A 23,102-nucleotide genomic window follows, 5' to 3' on the forward strand; every position below is an offset into this window, starting at 1 on the left:
TAGTGATAAGTGATGATAATATGTACCCTTGATATGATGGGATGGAAGTAGCACCTTACCTCTGTGAGGCCAAAAACTATAACCCCAGTCTAATCATGAGAGAAACCTCAGACAAATCCTAATAGACAATCTACAAAATACCTGATGAGTACTCCTCAAAACTGTCAAGGTCCATCAAAAACAAGGAGAGTCACAGCTGTGAGGAACCTAAAGAGACATGATGACTAAATGTAATAGTGTAATGTGGTATCCGGAATAGGATCCTGGAACAGAAAAAGGACATTAGGTAAAAACTACAGAAGTCTAAATAAAGTATGAATTTTAGTTCATAATTATTGTAAAGGGAAGATCCCGTTTCTTCCTTTCTATGGAAGGAAAAATCCAGTTCTTCCCCATTGTGTTTCTCCCCTGTGTATCTCCTTTACCTTTACAGAGAACATGTCACTTCTGACACTTCTGGTCACTAAGTGTGTAGAGGTTTTTTTCCCCATACCAACAAGCAATTCCTGAACACCAACTGGGTGTCCTACAATTCAGCTTCATTCTGATACAATACAATTCAGCTTCATTCTGGTACAATCTAGCCAGAGATACCATCAGATTCCACAGGTTAAGGTTCAGTCCTAAAAGGCTACCCTCCTCCCCAGTCACAAGCCCAGGTTATCTCCTGTACTTCTGACGGACAGGCTGAGATTCTAATGACCCCCTCCTTGGGTTTGATTAATTTGTTAGAGCAGCTCACAGAACTCAGGGAAACATTACGTTAACCAGTTTATTAAAGGATATGATAAAGGATACAGATGAACAGCCAGATGAAGAGAGCTCTGGAAGGGTCCCAAGCACAAGAGCTCCTGTCCCCATGGAGCTGGGGTGCCTCACCCTCACAGTGTGGATGTCTTCACCAACCTAGAAGCTCCTCAAACCCCATGCTTTTGGGATTTTATGGAGGCTTCATCACACAGCATTATCTATCACTGACTCCATTTTCAGCCATTCTCCCTTCTCCCAGCCCTCATCCAGGAACCCATGCAGAGTTGTCTCATTAGAACAAAAGACAGTCCTATCACCCACGAAATTACCACCCAGAGAATTACAAGGCTTTCAGAAGTTCTGTGTCAGGAACAGAGATCAAAGATCAATAGTAGGGCTTCCCTGGTGGCGCAGTGGTTGAGGGTCCGCCTGCCGATGCAGGGGACACAGGTTCGTGTCCCGGTCCGGTAAGAGCCCACATGCCGCAGAGCGGCTAGGCCCGTGAGCCATGGCCGCTGAGCCTGCACGTCCGGAGCCTGTGCTCCGCGACGGGAGAGGCCACAACAGTGAGAGGCCCGCGTACCGCAAAAACAAAACAAAACAAAACAAAAGATCAATAGTAGAACAACAGATGTCCCTAGTGCTCTTATCACTTAGGAAATGCCAAGGGTTTTAGGAGCTCTGTGCTGGGAACTGGGGGCAGACATATATTTTCTATTATCTCATAATAATGCATTATAAAGGTTTTTTTTATTAATTACAACAAAGTACCATACTAACATAAGATGGCAATAACAGGAGAAACTGAGGGTGGGGTGGATAGGCACTCTCTGTTCTATCTTCACAATTTTTCTGTAAATCTGAACTGTTCTAAAAAGTAAAGTTTAAAAATAAATAAATCTTAGTGTCTTTCAAAAAGTTTTACAATTTTCTCCACTGTGGTCTTGCATATATTTTGCTACATTTATCCCAACATACTTTGCATTTTTCCTTGCTACTGTAAATTTAATGTCTTTTTTTATTACACACCCTAATAGTTTTTTGCTGGTGTACAAAAATACAACAGTTTTGTACATTTACCTTAGTATTCAACAAACTTCCTCAACTTCATTATGTCTAAAATAATTATTTTCACTTTCACACGGACATTCATTAACATCTTTGACTGACAATTTTGCTTGTTCCTTTCCATTCCTCTCAACTTGTGTTTCTTTTTTTTATCTTAGTGTCCTGTCTAACAAATAGACATGGTGATAACAGGCATAATTGTCTTATTCCTGGTTTTAAAGAGAATGATATTTGCTGTAGGGTTTTGGATTTTGTTTTCATTTGGGGTTTGTCTTTTTCTTTCTAGCCTTTATTTGGTTAAGAAGCTCACTCCTATTCCTAGTTCACTAAGATCATTGGTCATAAATGGACACTGAATTTTACTTAACAATGTCTTCTGTATCTTTTGAGATGGTCTTTTTTCTTTTAATCTTCTAGTGTGGTAAATTTTGATTAAGTTACAGTAATTAGTTATGGTAAATTTTAGGTGTAAAGATGTAGTCATTCCAGATTTCCCCAGTCTTTTCAGGCTTTAACTCAATCAAATGATTATTTTTCTTTTCTCCCCATTCTCTCACGAGTAGAATCTAAGTACGAGGAGCTTACATGTGGTCATGGCCGTGGAGGAGGGTGACTGGTTTTTTCCTGTCATCCCTCCGTATTGTAATTCTAGCTGTTGTCAGGTCACCTATCATTCTCTGGCCGTTGTCCCATCTCTACGGGCTCTCCTGGTTCACTGGCCCTCTCTCAACCATTTTCCACCCTCTTTTAGGATTGTGGAAACTTCTGCATGCTATCCCCTACTACTTTGGAGACTGAAATCTTGGCAGCTGGACTCCAGCACACTGTCAGATCACACACTATCATCATTTCTACTATAGCTATTATTTGCTGCTAGGTATGCTAGCCAAGGAGAACTACCTGGGGCTTACCATCTCATAGGGATCCTGATAGGAAGTGGGCACACACTTCCTCTCAGATCTCCACCATTATTTGGGAATTATATCACTGTCTCCTACTGATAGCCCAGCAGTGAGGATGTAGGCTGGGAGAAGGGTCCTTTCTCAGAGACACTCAACTATATCTTGTTTTCACCTCCAACTCTCTCTTAAGGGTAGGAAAACTGGCTCTTTTATCATCATTCATTCTATCAAAATCTGATGCTAATGGCATCAACTTTGGCTCTTGGCGCTCAAAATCCAGGCTTTTGAAACTCAAAAAACCTTTTTATCTCAACCTATTTTTTCTACTAGGAGATTCAAAGCTCTGTTTTGAAACTTATAAACTGAACATGGACTCATCTTTCTCTTTTCTTTTCTGTAGTAACAGCCCTCCCCTGAAGGCAGTAAATATGGAAAGCACTGCTCACTGCTGCCTGGGTTGGAGAAGAGAGAGGCAGGCGGGATATTCCAGGAATAATGAGTAATTATCAACAATAACATTTCACAATAATACTGTGCACAGCTTCCACACTCTGCCTGAATATCTTTAAAAACCCTTAAATTTCATAGATCCAAGGATGAACTCACCATTGTCCTATATTCTCTGTGTCTGGAAATGGCATTACTATCTACCCAGGAGAAACTTCTGAGTATCCTCAAATTCTTACCCCCTACCCCTTTTCCCACCATCAATTTGTTATATAATAGAAATTCTTCTCCCTCCCATCTCATTATAATATTTTGTCTTATTGGTATCCATGGCTAATGTCGGTGTACCAACCACTCTCTGCTTATTGGCTCAGACAGATAGGTAACTCTTCGTCCTTCCTAAGCCACCTGTGTCTTCTGAGACAAAGATTTGTAGGCAGGTAGTTTATTTTGGGTCATGCTCCCGAGCAGTGGTGTGCTCAGACTCAGCTCCTACTGGCTCCCAAGGACCAACTGGACCAACTATGCATATCTCTATCCAACTGCAGAAATGGGCAAATGGTACAAACCAGGGTGATTTTTTTTTTTCCTAGAGAGCAAGGAAAAAACATTGACCAGCATACTACTCATCCCAGGGAACATGAGTGAGGGCAGGAGAAGAGTAAAACAGGGAAGGGGGTAAAACCAATGTAACGGTTTTTGAATTACTGAGTTTGATCACTATTATTGAGTTGATGTGGGGCTCAGTCTCACTAAAGTCCCCTGAACAGCCATGCAGAATACACCTCAGAATTTTCTTTTTTCTTGGCCGTGCCACACGACCTATGGGATCTTAGTTCCCTGACCAGGGATTGAACCTGGGCCCCCTGCAGTAGAAGCGGGGAGTCCTAACCACTGGACCGCCAGGGAATTCCCATACCTCAGAATTATCTTCCCAAGAAAGGAGTATTTATCCACGGGTTTCCATTCCCCACTGGACAGGGGTTGTCTTGAGGGGTGTTACCTCTCCTACTTTTCCAGATTTGCTTCCGTGTAGCATGGCTGAGAAGGCTCCAGCCGGCATCTTAAACAGGAGTGACAGTGAAGCCTGGGTGCAGAAGGGGAGAGCCTGCTAAGCAACCAAAGGAAGTCACTGCCCGAAGACGTCTCCACACAGCTGGTTGCTGCAGCAGGACTGAAGTAAAGGCTAGATGAGAGGATATGAGGAAATATGAAGCAGAGTGCAAAAGAAATCCAACACAAGGATTAGTTGCAGCGCCCACTGCAGCAACTGGGCTCAGAGTAGTAATTAATATTCATCATCTCTCTCCTAAAATACCCAGTCTAGATTGCCCCCGCCCTTGGCTGGCACTTCAGCAAGTCTGTGTTGTTGCCTGGTGGTGACTCAGATTTTTATCTCCAAGGGCTGTGAACCGTCAGTTGTATTAACCTTATCAGGCCATCGTTGTTGCAATAGACTATTTACAGTTATCATTGGACATGCCAGTATTAGGATATGCCGCAGTGAATCCCTGAGTTACACACATGCTCTTTCTTGTATAGCCCAAAACTAGCTCTTCATGAGAATCAGAGTTGACCCCTCCCCCCCCACATATGATAACTCCCTCATTTGTCTATGGGCCTACTATTACGAAAAGCTCAAAATGACCAAATGATAGTCACAGTTTCAGGCATAGTGGAACCGTTACTGTCTCCTAAAGGAAGCATCCCCACACACCATTTCAAGAACTAGGACTTCGAATCCCATAGAGCCTAAATTGCAGGAGCAGGGAACACAAATTCCACAAATGAGTCACTGAGATGATTGTGAGAGAGTCTAGCCCATTTCCACCTTTTGGGTCACAGATCTGAGGGTCTAGTTCTTAGAGAACAACACCAAAAGTCTGCTACCTTACTGCCCGTTGTAGTAATGTTCACAGGCCTCTGTGCTTCCAGAACCCTACTCTTACAAATATAGTTTCATGATAATATCTATTATTGCCATCCCTGCCCTACAGAGGTTAGCCAATGAACCCAAAGCCATTAGGAGCCCCCTCGCCAGTGCATTCCTTATTGCCTTAGCAAGGTGCCCTCTGTTGTCCTCTTAGGGAATACAGTTGGATGGTGAGTCCTCTGATGAGTTTATTGATTATAAACCAATTCTAATATTCCTCCCTCCCCGAGCGTTCTGATTTTTACCTCAGTGATCCTGCGAAGGCTGTTTGGACCCCTCTTCTTCATTTGCTGTATGCCACAGTCACGCTCAAGTCTCAAGGAACAATCCCAGCAGCATATTAAGACTAGATCCAGGTATTCTTCTCAGGACTCTAAATTCTGAGTAAGAGGAGAATAAGCCCATTTTAATAAATTCCCCTCACCCAGCCTTTATAGTCTGCCCTTTGTAGTCAACACCTTCAAGATCTATTCTTGCTTATGCTGTCTTGGTTTCTTTCAGCTACGGTAATGTGTATAGTATTTCCTCCCAGAGCAGGCATTATATTCCTTTATTTTAAGGCTGTGCTGTGACCTGACGCAAAAATGCATCCATTATGTTTCTGGAGGAACTGATGGGCCAGGATCTTTTTTTTTTTTTTTAACATCTTTATTGGGGTATAATTGCTTTACAATGGTGTGTTAGTTTCTGCTTTATAACAAAGTGAATCAGTTATACATATACATATGTTCCCATATGTCTTCCCTCTTGCATCTCCCTCCCTCCCACCCTCCCTATCCCACCGCTCCAGGCTGTCACAAAGCACGGAGCCGATATCCCTGTGCCATGCGGCTGCTTCCCACTAGCTATCTACCTTACTACGTTTGTTAGTGTGTATATGTCCATGACTCTCTCTCGCCCTGTCACAGCTTACCCTTCCCCCTCCCCATATCCTCAAGTCCGTTCTCCAGTAGGTCTGCGTCTTTATTCCTGTCTTACCCCTAGGTTCTTCATGACATTTTTTTTTCTTAAATTCCATATATATGTGTTAGCATACGGTATTTGTCTTTTTCTTTCTGACTTACTTCACTCTGTATGACAGACTCTAGGTCTATCCACCTCATTACAAATAGCTCAATTTCGTTTCTTTTTATGGCTGAGTAATATTCCATTGTAATGGGCCAGGATCTTGAAGAGGACAAGCATCGTCTTGAGAGGCACCTGCCTGGTGTAACATCTTTGCAGGGCCTCTAGGTGCAGGAGGCTGCTCGCCGCTAGCAAGGGCAAGGGAAGTGCTTCTGCCAGTCCAGAGAGTTCAGGGAAATCTGGGTGTATTAGTTTCCTAGGGAATGCCATAGCAAATTGCCACAAACTGACTGAGTTAAACAACATAAAATTCTTCTCTCACAGTTTTGAAGACCAGAAGTCCAAAATCTAGGTGTTGGCAGGGTAGCACTCCCACTGGAGGTTCCAGAGGAGAATCAGGTCCTTGCCTCTTCCAGTTTCTGGCAGCTGTCAGCATTCCTTGTTTCGTAGCTGCATCCCTCTGCTCTGTCTTTACGTTGCCTCCTCTGTGTATCTGTGTTATGTCCCTCTGCCTCTCTCTCATAAGAACACTTGTGATGGCACTTAGGGCTCACCTGGATAATCCAGAGTAATCTCCTTATCTCAAGATCCTTAACTTACATCTCCAAAGACCCCTTTTCCAAATAAGGTAAAGTAATTACAAGTTCCAAGGATTGAGACTTGCTATGTTCAGGTGGCCATTATTCAGTTTAGCATAATGAGGTTTCAAGTTTCTCAGGCTCTTCCAACCAAATGTCCGCTTCTAAGGTTTACAGAACTGAGTCCAGTATTTTCTCCATCAGAGCCCTGACTTTGGCATGACCAACCTGTTGAGTCTGTGTATTCAGTTTCCCGTGTAGTGTTGCCACCCTTGCCATTAAAGCTTGGACTTGTTTTCATCACAACCTGCCTTAGAGCTACAGGAGAAACAGATCTCTTTACATGGAAGATTTCTGACTTTCACCATTCTATAACATTGCCCACGCTGTCTTTCTTCTTGCAGTGCCCTTCTGCCTCACTTTTCTTTTACTGGAAAGCAGTTACACATTTCTTTTTTGTTGTTGTTGTTGTACGCGGGCCTGTCACTGTTGTGGCCTCTCCCGTTGCGGAGCACAGGCTCCGGACGCGCAGGCTCAGCGGCCATGGCTCACGGGCCCAGCCGCTCTGCGGCATGTGGGATCTTCCCGGACAGGGGCATGAACCCGTGTCCCCTACATCGGCAGGCGGACTCTCAACCACTGTGCCACCAGGGAAGCCCTGTTTGTTTCTTTAAAATAATTAATTAATTAATTATTTTTTGGCTGCGTTGGGTCTTTGTTGCTGTGCGCGGGCTTTCTCTAGTTGCAGTGAGCAGGGGCTACTCTTCCTTACAGTGCACGGGCTTCTCTTTGTGGTGGCTTCTCTTGTTGGAGAGCACGGGCTCTAGAGAGCAGGCTCAGTAGTTGTGGCACACGGGCTTAGTTGCTCCGTAGCATGTGGGATCTTCCTGGACCAGGGATAGGGGCTTAGTTGCTCCGTAGCATGTGGGATCTTCCTGGACCAGGGATAGAACCCATGTTCCCTGTATTAGCAGGCGGATTCTTAACCCCTGCGCTACAAGGGAAGTCCCAGTTTCTCACTTTTTAAGATCCAGCTCACATGTCACAATTCCCCCCAGGCAAACTTAGTTGCACTGTTTTCAGTGTAATCACAGACCTCGATTCTTACCTTTTTCTTTAGAAAAAAACTTTTGTCAGCTTTCATTCTTTTAAAAACGTATTCATACCTCTTTTACAGGACCTAATGCATTGTCTTATAAATTGCTTTACAGTGCTCCCTGAATTAATGTGGGAATTCCTTGAATATAGGAATCATGTGTATTATCTTACCACTGGACATATAGTAGCCAGGCAACAGTTACGTGTTAAATGAATGAAAGATATTTCCCAGCAGTAGAGGAAAGGGCATATGTAACACTCATATTTTTACCTCATAAAATTTTTACACTTATGGATTTTATGTTGTTTTCTTATTGCATCTGACTCAGCTCTACAAATAAATAAGTCATGTCTAAACCATCAATACTCTAGCTCAAAACGTGTGAGCAAATGCTATTGCTTGTTTTCACTCCCAAATATAAAATAAACTTACAAAGAACATTCAGTTTTAGGTATTAATGATTTTTGAGTGATAAAATTGAAAAGTGGAGGTTAGGAAAAAATATTAATAATTACTACAAAAATATGGTCTTTCTATAATGACTTGTTGAGCTTTTACTTAAAATGAGTAGCATTTAGGACTATAGACGATATTTGCATGAATTATCAAAAAGATAGAAAAGTAACGATTTGAACTGCAAAATGTTTTATATTGTTCTCTGGAGGAATAAAAGACATTGTATCAGTGGATTCTTTTACCTTAACTATTCTTAAGTCTGAGTTAGAGAATCTATCCATTAAAGTGAATTTGAGTTAAACATTTAAGAAATTGCTTCTACTTTATCATAACATATAGAGTAAAAGTATTATAAATGAGGATTGCTACACTGTAATTTGAAATGACTCAAATCTGTGGCTAAAAATAACATTACCTCCATATAAACCCAAGAAGACAAGTTGGAAAGCAATTAGAAGCTCAATATTTTATTTAAAAATTGAAAATTCTCCTGTAGGTAATGTGGTGTGTGTACGAGTGTGTGTAATTTTGTCCTCTTTCCTTACATGCCACATTTCTAATGCAAAGAAATCATTTCTAAGTTACACGTGGCCTCAAATATCTAAACCATTGAGAAAACTCTCTTTGAGTTTTCTTACCAAATATAGGTTGACATTCCAGTTCTGTTAAGAGATGGTGAGAGATAAAATGAATGGCTTGAGGGGTTTGCAAGAAACCACTTATAAATTAAGCTGCAGGTCTTATCTACCTGCACAAACTTGTTTAGCTTTCAACTGAAGAGACTCAAGAGAAGATAAATAAGTTACAAGCAATTTATTAAGTAAATCTGTTGCATCTGAACTCTTCCTCCTTCTCTTGACTCATTTATGAGGCCAAAAATAAACTCACTTCTTCTAAGGAGATCATTTTGAGGTTAAAACACTATACTACCGGTCTAGTGTACAGTGAAAGTACAAAAAGCAACTTGGGGGTTTCCCTGGTGGCGCAGTGGTTGAGAGTCCGCCTGCCGATGCAGGGGATGCGGGTTCGTGCCCCGGTCCGGGAGGATCCCACATGCCGCGGAGCAGCTGAGCCCGTGAGCCATGGCCGCTGAGCCTGCGCGTCTGGAGCCTGTGCTCCGCAACGGGAGAGGCCACAACAGCGAGAGGCCTGTGTACCGAAAAAAAAAAAAAAAAAAAAGCAACTTGGCATCTCTTATTAGAGATACACATAGAATCACAGAATTTTAGAACAATAGGGCATGTCCCTCATTGTATGTGCTAGCTGATGTTTAAGGACAAAAAAAGTGTTTATTGCAAAATAAATAGAAAAATACTGACTTCAAAAATAATGTTCTTTTGCCACATTGAGCTTTTTGGATCGGTTGTATGTATAGAAATATTTTCCTATGATGTGAAAAATTCATAGGAAACAATGTGAAATCTAAACAACAAGATTAACGTCAATAGGGAAAGAGGTTAAATACATTGTGGTATATTGACACTATATTCCCCAAAGTATAAATGTATAAATTAGATGGGTATGCAACACCATAGATTAAAAGACATAGTAGGAAAAAAAAAAAAAAACAAGCTGAGGAAAAATGTATACTATTTACTATCTAAGTAGAACTGTATGCATCAAACTTATAACAGTGGTAACTTCTGGCACAGGGGGAGGGTATTGGGATTTGGGGATTTGGTCAAAAGGAACTTTAGCCTTATTGAAAATGTATTCAATATTACGTTTTTTTAAGAATAATTTTAAATCTCTTTTTGTATTATAATTAGTTAAAACATGATTACATGAGAGAATGAATGGAAAATATCATTAATTATACAGTGCTACATTAATATAAGGTTTAATACAAATATAAATTTATATTTAATATAAAAATATTAGATAGGATTTGGTGTAAGGAGGAAAAGATAAGGCACGTAACCAAAATTACTCCTGATTCTTATTCAATGATAATATTGAAAAAAAAAATTTTCCAGAGGACTTTTTAGAATAGTTCAAAATTTCTATTCAAATGAGAAACCAAATTCTGGCTCATGATGGCTCCAGGACACTGTCACTGTAAGTAAGAAATGAGTATTTAAATGAAAACTAATGTTATAACATTTGCTTTTGGCTGCCCAATGGATCTCCCTTTGGAAAACTTCCATTACTCCCACTTTATATAATTCTGAAAGAATGTCCATCATAAGCCAGCACACCCCTTACCACAGGGATGAGAATGTGGTCCAAGCTAGGCCACTCTAACTCTCTTCTGGGAGTTTAAGTTTTAAGTGTGGAATCTAATAAAGGACTCAATTAGAAAAAAGACAGACAACCCAATAAAATACTTAAACAAGCACTTCACAAAGGAGGGTATCTAATTATTCAATGAGCATATGAAAAGAAGGTGTTCAACATCTAAAGTCATCAAGGAAATGTACACAATGAGATAACACTACTTACTCTCCAGAAAGGATAAAAAGTTTTAAATGACACTACCAAGTGTTGATAAGAATGTGGAGCAAGTGGAACTCTTATCATCTGCAGGTGGGAATATAAACGGGCACAGCCTCTTTGGAAAACTATTTGGCTATATCTACTACATCTGAATGTACGCTTACTTTACCACCCAGCGGTTACACCCTTAGAGAGTGAAAACATATGTGAACCAAAAGACATGTGGAAGAACATTCATTTGTAGCTTTGTTTACAATATTACCAAATTGGAAACGACCCACATGTCCATCAAGAATACAGTATTTGTAGAGTGAAATACTATATAGCAATCAGAACAAGCAATTGGTATATGCAACAATAAGGATATATTTCCCAGGCATTACCTTGAGCAAAAGAAGTCAGACATTAAAGCATACTGTATGATTCCGTTTAAATAAAGTTCAAAAATAGGCAAAACACATTTATGTGACAGAGAAGTCAGAACAGTGGATACCTTTGAGGGGTAATGACTGGGAGAGGGCATAAGGGAGATTTCTAGGGCAATGATAATGGCCTATATCTTGGTATACATACTAGTTATGAGACAGGAAGGAAGGGGGCAGAGCACAGCCATTAAAAGAATGACACAGCCGTTGAGAAAATCAGGATATGACAAAAACTGGTTAGAACGAACTAGGCCCAAGATGTTGGAAGATTTGATTCCCAATAGCCCTTGAATCTCATTATACGCTCACTGAAATACATTAGCTAAATGACACACCCATCAATGGTGCCCTGACAGTTCTGAGGCCCACCATAAAAGGCCAAAAAGTGGGCCATGGCCCAGTTCCTGGAAATCCCCACCCCTTCCCCAAAATAGTTTGAATATTCCTCCCACTTGTTGGCATATGAGATTACCTAGCCCATAAGAACTAACCACCCCATACCCCGGGGGCTGCTCTCACTTTCTGAGCCGGTCCACATTCTGCCTATGGAATGTGTATCCCTCCCAATAAACCTGCTTTCACCGTGAAACCTCTTACTATGGCTCGCTCTTGAATTCTTTCCTGCGCGAAGCCAAGGACCCTCACTTGGTGGCCCGTCCCAGGGGCTCACTCGCATCCTGGGATGTGATATTTCCTTCTCCCATATCAGTTACATGAGTGTGTTCACTTGGTAACAATTTATTGAGCTATACACTTAAGATCTGTGTACTTAATATATGTTATACTTTAATTTAAAAGGTTTACAAAATAAAATTTCTAGCAGAGACACACAGAGATGGAAGGCAGGTGGAACCAAGTTATCCCAAAGCTGGGACCTCTATAAGACTGACCGTGAGTTCCCACCTCTGAGGTCCCCAGAGCTCCAGAGCTATTCTAGTTTCTCTCTTGCCCAGGAACTGGTTGTTAAATTATTGTTTTGATTCTCTGGATCCTTACAATAAATTCCTTTCCATTTTTTCCCTAACATAGTAAGAGTTGGTTTCTTACTGAGACCCAACTTGAGTTGCCAGGAAAAATGTTGGTATTATTCTTGAGGTAAATAGTTACTTTATTTTTTAAAAAAGACAAATGCCTTATAGGTAAAGTGGAAAAAAATTTTCTTATAAATGATAGAAGCCTAGTTGAGTACATTGGAATGCTTGGCTATGAGCAAGAACGTTATATAAGTGACGTCTGTACTGGAAGGGAATGCCATATAACTTAACAGCAATAAAATCCAGATCTAACATCAGAATTAAAAGAATAATAGCCACATGGGTAAGATCAGTTAGACCTGGTGTCTCCTGCCAATTATTACTCTTGAGCACACTGACCTAAACATGATTAACTGATCCTTAATATTCCCTAGTGCAACCAAGAAGGCTGGAAAGTTTAAAATGGCTAACTTACAAGGACAATTCTCTTCTAAAGAGGGTGGATCCTGTTATAAGAAAGCCCCTTCTGTTTTGTTGAATACCTTGATAGATCTGGATACACAAAACAAGGCTAGAGCTAAATTCGAGACTGAAGATTTGAATTGTTCTGCATTTTAGAGACAGAAGAAATTGGAGTTCCTGGTATACTCATTGAGGGTAGAGGAGTTCAGGAAAGAAAGGAAGAGGATAACATGAACTTGGGGAGAAATGGGTAGAAAAGAAACATACCTTGGGCTACACACCCCTACACACCCAAAAAATTATTTGCGTTTTAACAATGCAAGCCCCATATCTATCTCCCCAAAATATTCAATCAAGGTTACTCAACACATAAATGTTTCTTGTGTGTGTGTATTTCAAACACAAGAGTTATGCTTCAGATAAAAGTTAGTATAATATTTAGCAGACAGAATACTGCTCAACATATACTAGAGAATGAGATGACCCATAAAGAGAACCATTGCCAACAGTGGGCATATGAACATGAGTACATCTAGAATTCAAAGAAATCTAGAGGAATGCTTTGTATTTCCACAGAACTTGGAATAGTGGGATCAAGATACTCTCTGCATAGTCTCATGGGAAGGAAACTCCAACTAACACATGGCTTACACAAGACTTCACTAAAGCTAAGAAGTAACAAAAGGGAAATAAACTCATCATGTAAGACCAAACTAGATTGCCTGGTTATGATTTGCTTACCAGCTCTCAGTCCTCTGTCCAGTTGAGGGGACTTATTGTTTAGGGGATTATACCTGGACATCTATCGGTCAGTTAAGAGGCTTGCTACTCTAAATAACAGAAAAACAAATCCAAGACTAAACAATGATGCTGGCTCACATAACCAGAAGTCTAGACAGTACAGGCTTCAGGTACAATGTGATCAAGGCTCTGGTCCTATTTTTCTTGCAGTTCTGTCAGCTCCATTCTCCTTCACGTGTAGGTTTTGTTCTCAGGCTGATATCCCTCAAGGTCACAAAATGGCTGCCAGCAGGAAATGGGCAATATTCAATACGGAAGAGTGAGATTGACTTTCCATCACTACCGCTCAAATAAAAGGAAGTACTTTCCTAAAAGCTTTAAGTAACTCATATTTAATTAGCCAGCATCGGGGCTCATTCCCATTTGTAAACCATTTGCTGGCCAGGGGCAGGATTACCATGAGTAGCTTACCTTAACCAGTCCTCCCTTGGTGAGCCAAGGACGGAGTTAGCTTTCCCTGAGTCAGAAAGGCTATATCTGATAAGGACCAGTACCCAACCAAAACTGGAGATTAATGAGAAAGGAGGCTTGGCAACTGGGTTATGGGTAATCATCTAGAATATCCACTATATGTATTTTCTACCTCCCTCAGACTCTTGCACTATTTTCCCCCTTGCTCTTTGTAATCCATCCTCACTGGCCTTCTTTCAGATCTTCAACATGCTTTGTTCCTTTTCCCTCTAAGGTCTTTGCTCAAGCTATTCCTTTAGCCTGGAATGCTCTTCTTCCACTTCCTTTCCTAGTGAAATACTCATCGGTGTGCTTTCCACTGAAAAGTCACCCCTTTAGTAGAGCCTTCCCTCAGCCCCATACTAGCTCACGTGCTGCTTCTTCCCACTCTAACTTAAGCAAAAAGAGAAGACAGTTGATTCTCATTATTCCTGGTAGGTATGTTCCATAAAGTTGCCACAAATACCGAATTAGTGAATACTGAACCACTGTTGCTAGGGGATACAGGCTTAGGCTCCAGGGAACCTGGTCACAACACTGTCAGTAACCAACCAATACATAACATTGTTTTATGGGTGTTTCTGTTTAAAGACACCTGATTTAATATATAGTTGACTCATTAACATAGAACTCACAGCCAATAGTACTATAACTCACACCTGAACTAAGCTGATGTAACACACGTGTTTTCTCTGTAAGGCACCTCACGCCTTCCTGCGCTCAGGGACATTAGAGAACACTTCAGCACTCCCCTCGCGGGACATTTTAAGCAGCAAGGTTACCAATAATAAGTGCAAAAATTAGATAAATGCGAAAAGGACATGTTTACAGTCTGAGAGCTGAAATAAGAAGGCAGAGTGTGGCCTTGTTTGACCTCAGCTGGGAACGTGCATATCAGGCAATTCAAAATTTTCACCATTCTGCACGCGTGCATGTCTACAAATGATGGAATGACCACAAAAGTCCAAAGGTATTGATGTTGGGGTTACGCATAAATTTTAGCCAGTAGGCAAATTTGCAAATACAGAATCTATGACTAATGAGGATCAACTGTATATTGCTTCATATACCTGGGGAGTCCTAGAAGGTGAATCTGATGCCAGGTGTGACTGGATCTCAGAGTTCCAGGGCTCTTTCTGCCTCCATCTTCTGCCTTTTCTCGGCTTCCTTCTTGAGAACCTCTCTCCACCCGTTAGCACAACAGCTGCTGGTAGCCCCAAGTCTATGTAACTCTTAGTTTACCCACAAACCCAGAGGAAAAAGAAACCCTTTGTCTCTCAAGCTCTCTGTACGGATCTATGGGAAGACTTGTCCTTCTTGCACACTGCTCTACCCTCTCTGGCAGGAGGGAGCATGTCAGCCCCACACGACCCACGTAGATAAGGCTCCTCACTGGGAAGGGGGCCCTGGGATCAGAAGAAAGAGAACAAGCACAGTGGAAAAAATTTAAAATGTCAATTATAGTTCACATACTTTTAGAATTCTTTAAAATGAAAAATGAACTTTTTCTTTTTGGCCATGCTGCATGGCTTATGGGATCTTAGTTCCCTGAATAGGGGTTGAATCCAGGCCCATGGCAGTGAAAGCATGGAGTCCTCACCACCGCCAGGGAATTCCCTGAACATATTTTTTTTTAAATAATAACTATTTTAATATATTTATAATTAAAGAAGATGTGGTATATACACACAATGGAATATTACTCTGCCATAAAAAAAGAATGAATGAACGCCATTTTCAGCAACCAGGATGGACCGAGAGATTATCATATGAAGTGAAGTAAGTCAGACAAAGACAAATATCATATGATATCACTTGTATGTGGAATCTAAAAAAATGATATAAATGAACTTATTTACAAAACAGAAATAGACTCACAGACATAGAAAACAAACTTCTGGTTACCAAAGGGGACAGCAGGGGGTGGGGAGGTAAATTAGGAGTTTGGGACTAACAGATACACATATATATATATGTGTATATATACATATATATACATATATTTTATACACATGTATAAAATAGGTAAACAACAAGGACCTACTGTATAGCACAGGGAACTACTCAATACCTTGTAATAATCTATAATGGAAAGGAATCTGAAAAAGGAATCTGAAAAAAACTGAGTCACTTTGCCATACACCTGAAACTAATGCATTGTAAATTAACTATACTTCAATTAAAAATGTTTTTAAAGTATAATAAAAAATCATAGTAGATATATTTCCTTGGCACACCACTGGACCAGTGTGCACATGCTTCACATGAGACAGCACTGTTCTAAACACTCCCATTACTAACCCCTGATGTAGGTCTTACTATCATTCCATTTAACATACGAGGAAACTGAGGCACATCAAGATAATTTTTGAAAAGGAGCAGTGATGGTGGACATCAGTCTTCTTCCTGACTTTAGAAAATATTATTTCTAATATTTCACCATGAAATGTGGTGTTTGAGGAACTTTTTTTTTTCTGTACATTTTTTATAGCTATGTTTTATAAAGGTAAACAAGTTTCCTGTTCTGAGTTTTCCTAATGAGGATTTTTTTAATGTACCTAACTTACCATTGTAAAATGTAATAATTGGACTAAAATATTTTTTTAAATACCCTTGAGATGTTTCCTCACCATTTGCTTATTTCCTATCAACCAAATCATAGACTGTTCAGATTGCTGTTGACCCCAGAACATTAATTGGATTCAATTTGCAGAAAAGAAAATTTTTTCCTGCATTTGTAAGAGAATCATATTGTTTTTCTCTTTTGATCTACTTAGTAGATCATTTATAAGTTTCCCTTGCATTTCTAAGACAAATTCTACTTGATCTAGAGTAACTTGTATAGTCATTCCTAACCACTCTCTTTCATAACCCATATCCAGTCTATTAAATCTATTAGTAGACTCAACTGGCCCCTTCTTCAAATTATACCCTGAATTTGACCACTTCTTACTACCTCTGCCATCCAAAATAAAGACATCATTATCTGTTGCCGAGATTGAATCATCGATCCACTCCTGGTCCCTTTGCCTCCACACTTGCCTCTTTATAGGTGATTCTCAAATTGCAGTTGTAATGATCCTTTAAAAATGTAAGACTTCCCATTTCCTCAGAGTGAACACTATAATCCTTTTAATGGCCCACATCTCCTGTTGCTCTCCCCTGTTCTTGTTCACTCTGAATCACCCCACTGGCCTTCTTGCTCTTCTTGAGTACACCAGGTACACTGCTACCTCAGGGCCTTTGCATTTGCTGATTCAACTGCCTCTGCCTGGGTAATTCTTTCCACAAATGAGTACAAATATATATATTGGTCTACATGTATACTAATAGATGGCTACATATATACATGTCTACACATAGATTACACATATAGGTCTACCTATATATTATACACCTGTCTACATATATCCATCAACTCTTAGGTCCATGCCCAAATGTCACCTTCTGAGTGAGATGTTTCGGATAACACTATGGACAGCTGCAATCATGCTCCTGTATTACTTTACCCCCTCCCCACAGCAGCTTTATATTTCTCCACATTTTTCTCCATCTGATATACTGCATACTTGCTTATTTATTGTGTTTCTCCTCCATTAGAATGTCAGCTTCATGACAGTAGAGGTGTTTGCCTGTTTTGTTCCCTGTTACACCTGCAGTGCATGAGTCACTCAGTAAATATTAAAAAGATGAGTGGACCATTATTTTATTCATCGTTTGCCTCAAGATCTGCTTCTGTCTCCCCTCATTGTTGGATTCAGTTTAGTAACATTTTATTTAGGATTTGAGGAGCTATGTTTCTTAATGTGACTGGCTTACAATTTATTGGATTGATTGTACTTTCTTTGTTCCTCTTTCTCCCTTCAACTTTTTAGGAAGTTATATCTCCTATTTTCATTCTTTCAGTAGTTACCCTCAAAATGTTAACATGTAGTATAGACTTAGAAGAGGAAATTAACAGTATCTCTACTCTCCCCCAGTATGATACAGAGACTCTGATCAGACCACATGTTCTGGTTGCTAGTAATTTAGGCTACACTTTGTAGACTGTCGATGTAATTCATGTCCATAGTATGTCCGAAAAAAATTATGAAGCAGACACAATCCTTGGGGTCTCCTCTCCTTTCTGCATTTTTGCACAATTTCTCCACCTGGGCAGAGGAGTTTTATCTGAACCTGTACTTTCTGGTTTTAATGCCGTTATACTCTTTCCTATTAATACCTATTGTCTATCAATACCTACAGTCATGAAAGAATCTTATTAACTAGGTCGCAATAACCAATGAGATTTACAGTGTTATGTCACCTTAAAGTAATTACATTTCAGCATAAAATAAATGAAAATATCAATACATCACTAGTGGGGAAATTTAAATAGAATAGTTAAATTAAACCTGGTCAAGGGCTCCCTTGTTATTCCTTAAAAAATGTAATATGTATTGCTAACTTCTTTTACTCATGGTCTTTGTCCCATCAATAAGAATTAACAAAAGCTGATTTGATTGTCTCAAATTATTTTTCCTCCATCACTACTTCTTACCCCTCACTGACGTCATCAGTAATATTCTCTCTAACCTCTGCCAGCATTCAAAATATTCTTTATTACATCCGCATCTGTACTAAAATATGAAACCAATATATCTTGTCTTCTTAGTTTATTAATGTTGATACGAATTACGTTCAACCTGTAAATATTTTTTAAAATACTAAACAGCTTAGCAGCATCAGAATCTTGATTTTTGTGGAATACAACTGAATATCTAATGTCATGATTTTTTTTTTTTTCCCCCACACCGTGTGGCATCTTAGTTCCCTGACCAGGGGACCAGAGATCAAACCCATGCCCCCTGCAGTGGGAGCACAGGGTCTTAACCACTGGACTGCCAGGGAAGTCCTTAATGTCATGATTTTTAAAGCATTACTTACTTAAATATTTTATTTTATTTTATGTTATTTTTTAAATATGCCCTGCTCTTGTAACACAATGCCAGAAAGAATGCCCCATTTACTTTTATCAGTGCCTATTTCCCCATATCACCTTCAAAACAGAGTTTTAGTATTATATTTGGTTTTGCTACATTATTAAGTATAAAGAAATAAAGTACAATCACTTTGGAAGACAGTTGGCTGTTAATAAATTATTTTAATTTGCATTATTTACTTACTAAAAATGTGAATATTTTCTTGGTTTACTCTTTATGTTTCTCTTTGTAACAAGCTGTTAGTTACTATCCTTAAAAATGAGTTACTACCTGAAGAATGTTTTGACTAGAATCTGGCATATAGTAAGTTCTGAATAAAGGTTACCTGTTCTCATTATTATTATTGTTAAAATATTATCTTTGTTTTTGTTACTATGATCATCCCTGGACCTAATGAGGCTAGATTTAGCCCATGGATTTATACCAAATTCCTTCTTTCTCTATTTATTTTTAATAGGCTTTATATTTTAGAACAGTTTTAGGTTCACAGCAAAATTGAACAGAAGGTAGAGATTCTCATATATTCCCTGCCCTGAGGCATGCATTATCAACACTCCCCACGAGAGTGATGCATTTGTTACAACTGACAAATGTACACTGATGCATCATTATCAGGCCAAGTTCATAGTTAATATTAGGGTTCACTCTTGGTGTTGTACATTCAGTGAGTTTGGACAAATGTATAGTGATGTATAGCTACCATTATAGTATCACACAGAGTAGTTTTACTGCCCTAAAAATCCTCTATGCCTTGCCTATTCATCCCTCCCTCCCCTTAGCAACCACTGATCTTTTTACTGTTCCCGTAGTTCTGTCTTTTCCAGGATTCCAAAACTTGGACTCACACAGTGTGTAGTCTTTTCACTTTGGTTTTATTCACTTAGTAACACTCATTTAAGTTTCCTCCATGACTTTTCTTGACTTGATAACTCATTTCTTTTCAGCACCAAATAATATTCCACTGTCTCTATGTACCTTAGTTTATTTATCCATTTACTGAAGGACATCTTGGTTGCTTCCAAGTTTTGCTAATTGTGAATGAAGCTGCCATAAACATCCTTATGCAGGTTTTTCATTTTCAACTCATTTGGGTAGAGATCAAGGAGCACAACTGCTGGATCTAATGGTAAGAGTATGTTTAGTTTTGTAAGAAATAGCCAACTGTCTCGCAAAGTGATTGTACTATAGTACTTTGCATTCCCACCAACAATAAATGAGAGTTCCTATTGCTACTCATCCTCTTTGGCATTAGCTGTGTCCGTGTTCTGGATTTTGGCCATTCTAACATGTGTAGAATGTATATGCATATGTAGTGGTCTCTCATTTTAATTTACCTTTCCCTGATGATATAAGATATGGAGTATCTTTTCATATGCTTATATGCTATCTGTATATCTTCTTTGGTGAGGTGTCTGTTAAGGTCTTTGGTCCATTTTTTAGTTGCGTTATTTGTTTTTACGTTGTTGAGTTTTAAGAGTTCTTTAATGTTTGGATAACAGTTTTTTATCAGGCATGTCTTTTGTAAATGTTTTCTTAGTTAGGGAAATCCCCCCCGCCTCATCAATGTTTCAGATGCCATCTCTTCTCACCTTCTCTAGAATACTGTTTTAGCAAATCTCACCTTTCTCACCTGCATTATTCGACTTCCCTCTCTACTGGATTTTTCCCTAGCAGCATACAAAATGCCTTTTATATCTCCTATTTTTAAAAAAACACAACAGGGACTTCCCTTGCTGGCACAGTAGTTAAGAATCTCCCTGCCAGTGCAGGGGACATGGGTTCAAGCCCTGGTCTGGGAAGATCCCACATGTCGTGGAGCAACTAAGCCCATGTGCCGCAACTACTGAGCCCGCATGCCACAGCTACTGAAGCCTGCGTGCCTAGAGCCCATGCTCTGCAACAAGAGAAGCCATGGCAATGAGAAGCCTGCGCGCCACAGTGAAGAGTAGCCCCCACTCACTGCAACTAGAGAAAGCCGGTACACAGCAATGAAGACCCAAAGCAGCCAAAAATAAATAAATAAATAAAATTAATAATAATAATAATAAAAAAATAAAAAAACATGACAAGAAAACACTCTTGATCACAATTTCGAATCCTGAATTCTCACTTTCCCTTTACAGTAAACTAAAAAGGAATTGTCTAAACTTGTCTCATCTCATCTTTCTTCCAATCTCTTTTTAAAGTTATGAATTTATTTCACATGGTATATACACTATGGAACAAAAATTAAAATAATCAAAATTCCATTAAAAATTTCAAAATATGTAGGAAATAGTGAAATAAGATTGACAAAATATTAATAATTGTTGAAGCTGCATAATGAGTCCCTGTAGGTTTATTATACTAGTCTTTATACATATATATTTGAAATTTTGCCATAATAAAATGTTAAAGAAGTTTGTGTTGAAGTCTTTCTCCTGCTCTTTCCCTATCCACCTCATCTGCCCTGTCCTCTACAGGTAATCACTTTTATTAGTTTCTTATGTATCCTTTCAGAGCAGATACAAGTAAAAATGAACATATATTCTCTACCTTCTTTTCTTACACACAAGGTCGTACACCTCATACACACTTCTGTGATTTGCTTTTATCGTGTTAACAGTAGGTGTTGTACGCTACCTTGTGTGTGAGGCACAAGTCTGTAGAGCAAAACTTTTCTTTGCTTTTCATATTGAGTTACCTTTCAGTCCAGGGTCTCCCTCAGATGGACATCTAGGACTTTCCTTCTTCTCCCTTGGGGCTCCTTCTCCTGCACACAGGGTCCTGATATTTTTCTCCTTGCTGGCACTGTCCTTGAGGGCTGGAGTCAGATCCTTGAGGGCTGGAGTCGGATCTCTGAAGTCCTGCGTGTTCCCCGGCGCAGCAGTGTCTGCTCAAGGCCTTCGCATCTTGGGAGGCGGTTTCACTCCTTCAGGTCCTGGGGAGTGAAGCATCTATGACAGTGGTCCCCAACCTTTTTGGCAGCAGGGACCTGTTTCGTGGAAGACAGTTTTTCCATGGACGGGGCTTTGAGGGGGGGGAGTATGGTTCAGGCGGTAATGTAGCTATGGGGAGGGATGGGGAGCCGCAGGCAGAGGAAGCTTCGCCTGCTCGTCCACTGCTCACCTCTTGCTGTGCGGCCCGGTTCCTAACAGGCCGTGGACAGATACTGGTCCACAGCCCCGGGGGTTGGGGACCCCTGATCTATGAGACAAAGCTTTCCTTTGCAGATGGTGACTACTTCTTGTGGCCAATTTTTAGTGCAAAGTCTTACCAAGGATTTCTTTCCATTTGGGTGTGTGAGTGTGAAATGGGAATGGGGATATAAAGAAGTAAAAAAGGAAGAAAGTCAAATCCAGCCACTCATGTAAAACTTTTAATTGTTTGGTTCTATTTTTACATTATCTGTATCATTAACCTTTATTTCTGTTCATAAAAATTTTTTAAATACGTATTTGTTTTCTATTTAAAAAGATACTGCTTTTCCACTAAAAATAGTTCCTGGAATTCTTACTATTTATTTTTCTGTAAACAGTTTCCTACTTTCTATAGAGGTTTCCATCGATATTTTAATTGTACTGCATTAAATCTATGACTAAATTAGGAAAGATATTGTGTTCCTCAATATATTAATTATTTACACCCCAGAATGTAACATATTGCTTGTTCTATTCAAACCTACCTTTATTGTAATGCTTTTTTATTAGACCTAGTTGGGACTTTGCTAGGCTAATTTTATAAATGTCTTAGCACCTTAGCATGGCTAACATACACTGGATTGTTCAAAAACAACTTTGATAACAAATTAAGGGAAAAAAATCAGAATAATATACTGATGGAAAGTTATAAAACGTCAAAAAAGTCTGAATAATGAGGCTAATTAGCTTTACTGAATCCAAAATTCCCATGTCCTAAGGTAACACCATTCTGTCAAGACAGTGATTGGCACATGGCAATCCTTCCCTCAGTCAGGCGCCAGCGCCCTGCACAACTAGTTCCATTTGGGCAGACACCAACTCATTTCTAAGCTAAACTGTTTTGTAGTTCAAACCTCCCTACGTTAGGGTTGCCAGATAAAACACAGGACAGTTAAATTTGCAATTCAGATAAACAAGTAATACTTTATTCTAGTATAAGTATTCCTTTTTTTTAACATCTTTATTAGAGTATAATTGCTTTACAATGGTGTGTTAGTTTCTGCTTTATATCAAAGTGAATCAGTTATACATATAAATATATCCCTATATCTCTTCCCTCTTGCATCTCCCTCCATCCCACCCTCCCTATCCCAC

At 39.6% G+C, this 23,102-nt stretch overlaps 1 long non-coding RNA gene across 1 annotated transcript; it reads right to left on the reverse strand.

The window, feature by feature from the left end:
• Nucleotides 1–1,306: 1,306 nt before the first annotated feature.
• LOC113629039 (uncharacterized) lies at nt 1,307–22,135 on the reverse strand. The gene is made up of 3 exons (XR_003436340.1): nt 21,512–22,135; nt 5,346–5,480; nt 1,307–4,254 (listed from the first exon to the last, which is right to left on the reverse strand). It is a non-coding gene; the product is annotated as an uncharacterized LOC113629039 (long non-coding RNA).
• Between the last annotated feature and the right edge of the window lie 967 nt (nt 22,136–23,102).

This window comes from Aethalodelphis obliquidens, unplaced genomic scaffold (genome assembly GCF_003676395.1).
Source record: "Aethalodelphis obliquidens isolate GAN/ISIS:26980383/991018 unplaced genomic scaffold, ASM367639v1 scaffold26, whole genome shotgun sequence".
Lineage (NCBI taxonomy): Eukaryota > Metazoa > Chordata > Mammalia > Artiodactyla > Delphinidae > Aethalodelphis > Aethalodelphis obliquidens.